We start from the raw sequence: 8,297 nt of genomic DNA, 5'->3' as shown, positions 1-8,297 counted from the left end.
TGTTTGCATAACATATAACTTATTCAATAATTTTTATTATAGGTTCCTTAATCATTTGAAATGTAAAATTGGCAATAAGGCTCGTGTGGAAGGTTCAATATGCAATGCTTATCTAACGGAAGAGATAGGGTACTTTTGCTCTAACTACTGCCAACAAGGAGTGGATACCAAAACACGGGACTTAGGTCGAAATGTTGATGATGATGTTGAAAGCACTTTGGATGATAGTGTTCCAGAACTATTTAGGGTTGATCATGGACATGCTTCTACTAGTGGATTTCGTCGCTATTTGGATGAAAAAGAACCACAACGTGCTCATTTATATGTTTTGGGAAATAGCGGTATTCTGGAACCATATGAGAGGTATTAAATTTGTAAATTATCACAGTCACTAAGATTTCATTGAATTTTACATCGTATCCAATGTCGACCACCTTCATTAATACACTTTCTCTGGTTATATGGAAAGGGGTTTGAGGACCACATTGTTCAAATGCAACCCACTATTCGCAAAGAAGATGTGTGGATTAAACATGAAGCTGAATTCCTCGAGTGGTTTAGGTTGAAAGTGAGTATGATACGCATTTGACATCAACACGTTTTCTTACTTTGTTTCTATAACTTCACGACTAATATCAATTTCTTTATATAATTATGCCATATAGGCCTTAGGTTTTTTTTTTTTTTTTGGGGGGGGGGGATATAGGCCATTTCGTTATTTTTTGGGGAATATAGGCCTGAAATTGGTATTATATTGTTACATGTTGGCCTTATCTATTTTTTGAAGGAACATAGGCCATTACTTATTCATATAGACCTAACTTAGTTTTAAAGTTAAGCTTATAAAACTATTACTAACTAATTACTATTACTATTAACTTGAACATTATTATTGTATGTATTGTTCGAAGTTGGACTTTTTAATTATTAATATTATTATCTATATGAATTATGCATTTTAGTTTTATTTTATATTAATTTTGAAATTAAATCACATGATAACAGGTTATAGGTTCAGGTTAGGATGGCATCGATAATGCAAATTGTAATTATTTGAAATTGCATTATAATAATAAATTGCCCTGTTGCAATTCTATGAGGAATTGCGACCATTTATCTAACCTGTCGCAGATCCCATGTTTTTGTGACCGTCAGGGCCTGTCACAGATCACAGGAATTTGCGACCGTCTTAGGCGGTCGTAATTTACTGAAAATTGCGACCGTCAGAGCATGTCGCAGATCCCATGTTTTTGCGACCGTTAGGGCCTGTCGCAGATCACAGGAATTTGTGACCGTCACAGGCGATCGTAATTTACAGAAAATTGCGACCGTCAATGCCTGTCGCAGATCCCCGAGTTTTGCGATCGTCTTAGCCGGTCGTAATATTCAGCAATTGCGACCGCTTTGCCTGTCGTAAATAACAAATTACGCCAGTTTAAAAAACGATCGTTGAAAATACGAAAAACGGTCGCAATTTGATCTGCGACCGTCAAGTGGCCGCAATTTTTTTTTTGCGACCATTAAAATTACGACCGCGCAGTTGCGACCGGTGACGGTCGCAATTGTGAATAGCGACCGTTTTCCTAAAAAATTGCGACCGGTGCTGGCGGTCGCAATTCACTGGTTTTTTTTGTAGTGAACCGACAAAGTATAAAACATATTCCTACGTCTCAATATTCAGCTTAAACTTTTGGTTAGTTGGTTCTCTAACGTGGTATCAAGAGCCAACATGACACAATGGTCATGGGTTTGAATCTCATTCACCCTTTACTTTCAAGTGAAATAGACCCATCAGTTTAACCTTTTGGTTGATGTTTGTTGGGTTGGAAACAAATAGTTAGTAAAAAGACATTTTCTTTGACCATAGTGTGAAGGTGGGTGAAGGTAATGTGCCATGTAGGATTTTTTTTTTTGATGCAAAGCCAGGAGCAAGAAATTAGATTAAAATAAAGTCAAGAGAGTACAAAAGTTAGGGAGGTTTATCCTCCAATAATACATCATGAGCATAGTTTGGAGGGTCAACTAAGATTACAATCAAAATGCCCCTATCCGGGGACTTTCTACAGAATTTTGTTAGATGGTTAGCCACTTTGTTAGAACTCCTGCCTTCATGATATAGCTTTGCTGAACGAAGCCTCTCAAGTCGGTCCTTGCAAGATTTGAGAATGTACAAATTAGGATCCTTTGCTACCATTGCTCCAAGAATCTGTTCCACCACTTGTTTCGAATCTGATGAGATTTCTAGCCTGTGCCACCCTTTCTCAATTGAAATTTTTAGCCCAACTGAGATTGCTAACATCTCTCCCATCATGGCAGATTTGATTTGACACTTTTTCTAAAAACCCAGCACCCACGAACCTGAAAAATCACGAAACACACCTACTATACCAGCCATTCGCCTTCAGATGTGAAGGAGACATCATAATTAAGCTTAAAGTTGGGTTGCAAGGGAGGTAGCCAACAAGAGACAGAAGAAGGAGAGGTGGAAATACCCAAGGATATCCTTAAAGAGGTGTGAAATTCTCAAGCTAAAGCTTGGGCCTCTCTAAGGGCTTGATCTCGAGATTGATTTGATTGGTTAAAGATACAATCATTTCGATTGAGCCAGAGTTTCCAAAGAATGAAAGAGAAAGAATTTTGCCAAGGAAAGACAATATCATCAGTAGTCCGAGGTATACGGGTTAGGTTGGAGAAAAGCCAACCATGAAAAGGGAGGGAGAAGAAGGAGGGTGGCATTTGAAGCAATTCCCATATTCTTTTACCTTGGTTACAATCTTTGAGAATATGGATTGAATTCTCAGGCACATTGTGGCAGTGAGCACAAGCATCAGATGGTGCGATTAATCTTTTACAGAGGGTTACCTTATGAGGTAATCTGTTTAAAAAACAAAGCCAAATGAAAAATCTGATTTTAGGGGTTGTCTTAACATCCCAAATCCAATCTAAATTCCTGCACACTCCATTATCTTTTTTAAAAATATTCAAAGATTTTTTAAAATCGAACTTTCCTTTAGAAGTTAGAGTTGAAAAAATAAAGTCTTGACAATCATGGTTATAGTCAGGGATAGGGACACTTCTACAAGAATTGATAATCTCTTCGGGGAAAACAAAAGACAACTTGGAGAAATCCCAAACACCATTAGAGATGCAGTCCTCGAGCATAATATCTTCTTCCTCTCTTTGAAGGGGACCATGGATAAGGTTTCTAAGAGCACCTGCCCCCACCCAATTGTTAGACCAGGAAAAAATATCAACCCAATTACCCACACCCCATTGAATACAAGCCTTAAAGACATCCCAAACCTTCCCCATGTTTTTTCACAAATGAGAACCAAAAGACGAGAAAGCTCGAAAAAGGTTATTTGGCTTGGAGTACTTATCCTTAAGAATCTGAACAACTAGATTACCTTCTTGGTTCAACATCCTCCACCAAAGCTTCAGCAAATGGGCTTTATTTAAGGCTTTAAAGTGCCTAATACCCAACCCCCCATTCTCTCTAGGTCTAGCAATGTTATCCCAACCTACCAGATGAAGACCTTTTGAATTATCACCCTTCCCCCATAAAAACTTTTCCAAGGGGCTATTAAGATGATTCAACACAGACATGGGAAGGAGCATACATTGCATATAGTAATTGGGAAGAGTATAAAGAGTGGCAGATACTAGACATAACCTACCAGCCTTGGAGAGCATTGAAGATTTCCAAAGATCAAGTTTTTTAAGGATTTTTTCAGAAATGAACTTAACTTTATTCTTGGAAGGTCTACCGCTCGAAATTGGGAAATCTAGATAGGGACTAAGATCATCAGTCTCTCTAAACCCCATAGCATCACAAAAGAGATTCCTATCATTTTGAGAAGTATTCCTAGAAATCAAGACTCTACTCTTTTGAACACTAATAGATTGACCAGAGAAAGCACAAAAGGTATCAAGGGTGTCTTTTAGAGAGAGAATATTTTCAAGAGAGGTCTCCCCAAAGAGAAGGATATCATCTGCAAAAAGGAGGTGGGAAATGGGAACTTGCTTCCTCCCTACACAAAAAGGAGACCAAGTCTTTCTCTCCACCTCACCAAAAATTAACTGAGAAAGAATTTCCATACAAATGATGAACACATAGGGAGAGAGGGGGTCACCTTGACGAATACCCCTAGAGGGATTAAAATCCTCGGTAGGAATACCATTCATAAGAATAGAAGTAGTGACAGAAGAAACACAAGCTAAGACATGATAAGCTCAATTGAAAAGGGATCTAAACCAAAGAAGACTAAGGCATTTCTCAAGAAAATCCACTCAATCTTATCATAAGCTTTCTCCAAGTCAAGTTTAAGGATGAACCAACCCTTCTTCCCTTCCCTTTCTTTTCATGGAATGCAAAATTTCATTCACCACAATTACATTTGTCTCAGTTCCCCTCCTAGGGAGGAAGCTATTTTGGTTGGGGGAAATTCTATAGGGAAGGAAACCATGAAGTCTATTGGCAATGATCTTAGTCACAATCTTGTACAAAGTGTTACATTGACTGGTAGGTCTAAACTAAGTGATTGAGTAAGGGTCAGACACTTTAGGGATAATGTCTATCAGGGTTCCATTGATGTCAGCAGGGATAACTTTCTCTTCAAAAAAATTTCTAATAAAGGAAGTAAGATCTAAGCTAATGGTGTCCCAAAACTTTTTGTAGAAAAAAGGATGATACCCATCTGGCCCCGGGGCCTTGAAGGATCCCATTTTACAAATAACCCCCCAAATCTGATGAAGATCAGGGATATGGACAATGGATATTAGGGAAGAATGCTCAGGAAAAGGGAGGGGGAAGCATCCACCTCAGGGGGACTGACAAAAGAGGAAGAGAACAAATCAGAGAAATAGTTTTTTATATGGCTTCAAAGAAGGATAGGCTCAGAGATTTAGGCACCAACCTCCGCAAACAAAGAAATAATTCTATATCTATTTATCTTGATAAGGACTGATTTATGAAAATAAAAAGTATTCTTATCCCCTTCCACAATCCAATTATCTCTAGACTTCATCATCCAAAACAACTCTTCTTGTTGAAGAATCTCCAAGAGTTCATCTTGCAGATTCCTCTCCAAGTAAAAAAGATAACTTGAAAAACCATTTGATCCTTAGGATTTTTTTTAATACCCTCTAATCTCGCTATGAGGCGAGCCTTTTTCTTAAAAAGATTTCCAAACACATTTTTATCCCAAAACACACAAGCAGGGGTTAAGTCATTCAACTTGTAGAAATTTTTTTTTATTACTTTTACACCACTTAACCTCTGCATCCTTTGCAGAATTTTGAAGCATCTTGCATTTGAATGGCTGCAAGAAATTACCAATCCAAATTGCCGATGGAGAAGGTTTGGAGAGGTTAATTTGAATGAGAAGTCTTGCGAACCGAACTCTATCCCTATCTAACATCTTCACATCAATTTCAACCAGTTTCCCTAAAGCATTGCCAATGCCCATCAAAATTTCTTTTTCATAGAACTCAATTGGTAGCTCCGGCAATGTAACCCATAGCACATCAGAGTCAACTATCACGTGAGAGGGTCTAAAACTAGGTTCCCACAATTTCAGAAACAGAGGGAAACCCCTAATTTTCCAAGGACCACGCTCAAGATCAGAGTATCTTGGAGATCTTCCTGACATGAAAACTTCAGAATAAAAAAAAAACCTTTTCCCAGAAGATGAATCTCCCATCTCGAACAATGAATAAAGGCTTTCTTCTGGAGCTCTTTCAAGAAAGAGAAAGAGAACGATTTACCAATGACTTTCCCAATTAAAGAAAATTTCCAAGAAGAGCAGAGAGAGGCACACCGATCAACATCAAGCAGCAAGAAAACTTGGCTATCCGCAACAAAGTCAGGAGGGGGAGCGGAGGCGACAAGGGAGCGGAATGAGACAGGGGAAAAAACAAAGGCGGCGGAGGACGGAAGGAGAGAAGATAGAGCGGATTTAAAGAATTTGGGGTGCAATGACGGCGGCGGCGAGCTCCCGGAAGATTAATGCTGATAGGGACGACCGAATTACCTGCAGGATCGAGGGGGAGGGGGGAGACATTTTTTATCTTTCAAATACAAGACTGCTATGTAGGAATTTGATAAGCTATTGTGGCTTACTGGCTTTCACGTATGTGTAACTTTAATTCTTTTTACTCCAGAGTTAGTTCCTTATTAAAGAGGGCAAGGAAACTTTAATGCAAACTACTAATAATCATATAAAATTACTATGTGAAGTTAGTGGGGAACTCACTTTATTATTTTGAGGTCAAACGCCATCAACTACATATGCTTGGGAGTAGGGGGATTCCCTTACCTCCTCCTCTCTACTCTCAAGCATCAACCTGTATAGCTGGGCTGACTTTTTCTATAAAAAGTGCCGGCTCAGTAGGGTATTTCATTTTATCTAAAAATAATAATATATAAAAATACAAGTAACGTAGGAAATATAGTGTTTAATCTGATTTTAATTGGACAAGCTCACGACCAAAAGTAGAAATTAAATTCCTAGATTTAGGATCAAAGCGAATCTCCTTGGGTCCATTGTCCATTTTATTTGTTTAGATTAGATCAATTTTTAACTACTTAAATATGGATATACTATTTCATGTGTAAACTTTATTTTTCATTTTGTTCTTAGTGAAAAACAACTACTCTACTCCATATAAGATGATCCAAATTTTAGTTAGAGCAATTCACACGTCATAATAATGGTGTAATTCATGCCTCGTATTTTGTCTGTCGGAATCTTCTATTTTTATGCACGCCCTCAAAGGCTCAAGGACCTTTTTTATTTTTTATAATACTTTTATTTTTATTTTTTATGTTGCAGTCAAAGTATGAATTGATCAACAATCAATTTATATATTATTATTGTTGATGTCAAAAACTACTAAAATATCTTACTACCATAAACAACGAGAGGTTAAGACTCAAGAGTTCTACTTTAATTTGTATTTATATATGCCTTAATCATAAACATTGAAATATATATATTATGCTCATATAATTAAGTTATACAATTAAGAAGAGGAAATACTATTTATCAACTTTTAACTAGCCCACTTTATACGATTGGGAATTATTTCATCAGAAAGACTTGCTAAAATGGTCCAAATTTTAAAGGTAATTAGTCTATTGACCCGTTCGATACACGGGTTGTTCTTATGTTATTTTTCTTAAAAAGCGTCGGTTTTGTTGTGGAATTTAGTTAAGTATATATACATAGATATTGTGAGGTACGAAATGACAATATGACATATTGGTTTGAGTTATTTTTTTTAGGAGATGAATAGACTATTTTATATTTTTATTGTTAATGTAATGTGCACTAATTAATTTAACTTTAAGTTATTATATTGAAAATGAAATACTTAACTTTCTTACTTAAATTTTGTAAGTTTTGGAATGCATAAAGATTAAAGATTTGAACATTATCTATATATTTTGTTTTATATCAAAAAGAGAATATAAATATATGAGTGATTATGGTGACATGTGACTTAGTATAGATTTGTTGTTTGTGTTTTTAAATACTAAAGTATATATATAGATATCGATAGATAAAGATTTTATACATGTATTCATAGTAAGAATATTTTTAACAATAAAATTAAACAGAAGTAAAACATGGCAATATGGCACACCACCTGTTCATTTCAGCTTAATTTCAATTCAGTTCAGTTCCTAATTTCCTTCTCTCATACACAATTCAATTCACTTCAGCTCAGTTTAATTTAGTTAAAGTTCAACAAATCAGAACATGCCAAGTCATCAATTCATCATAGAGAATGCATCCGATAGAGGAGGCATTCCGTACTTGAATGATGTTCATCTTGGAAATTTGACAGACTCAAGTGTTAGTTAACCAATCCACAACTCTATTCCTTTCCCTATTTACACATGCGTTAAGGTTACATCACAATCATTACTTTTTTTTTTCTTTCATCATTCGGCACTTGTGCTATAATGCTGTTGTGCATAATGTGAATACAATTTCCCATATGGTTCTCAGTCCAAAATTGCAGCTTCATTATCTATTAGTGCTAGGAGCTTACGAGTCAATTGTTATTGAATTTTTAGTGCTCCACCAAATTTCAATTGTTATTGCATTAATTTTATTTATTTTTTTTAATTCTTTTTTAATGCTTATAAATGGTCCAAACTTTTATCTTCTCCTATATGGAGCTAATGGAGGTATGGATAGCTTGGACTTTTTCTTTTTTGTTTTCTTGATAAGAAGCATAGACTCATTTTCAGTATTCTATTGATGATGTTCACTCAATTACTGAATTAC

Source organism: Chenopodium quinoa, unplaced genomic scaffold (genome assembly GCF_001683475.1).
Source record: "Chenopodium quinoa cultivar QQ74 unplaced genomic scaffold, ASM168347v1, whole genome shotgun sequence".
Taxonomy (NCBI): Eukaryota; Viridiplantae; Streptophyta; class Magnoliopsida; order Caryophyllales; family Amaranthaceae; genus Chenopodium; species Chenopodium quinoa.
This window is presented reverse-complemented; position numbering follows the sequence as displayed.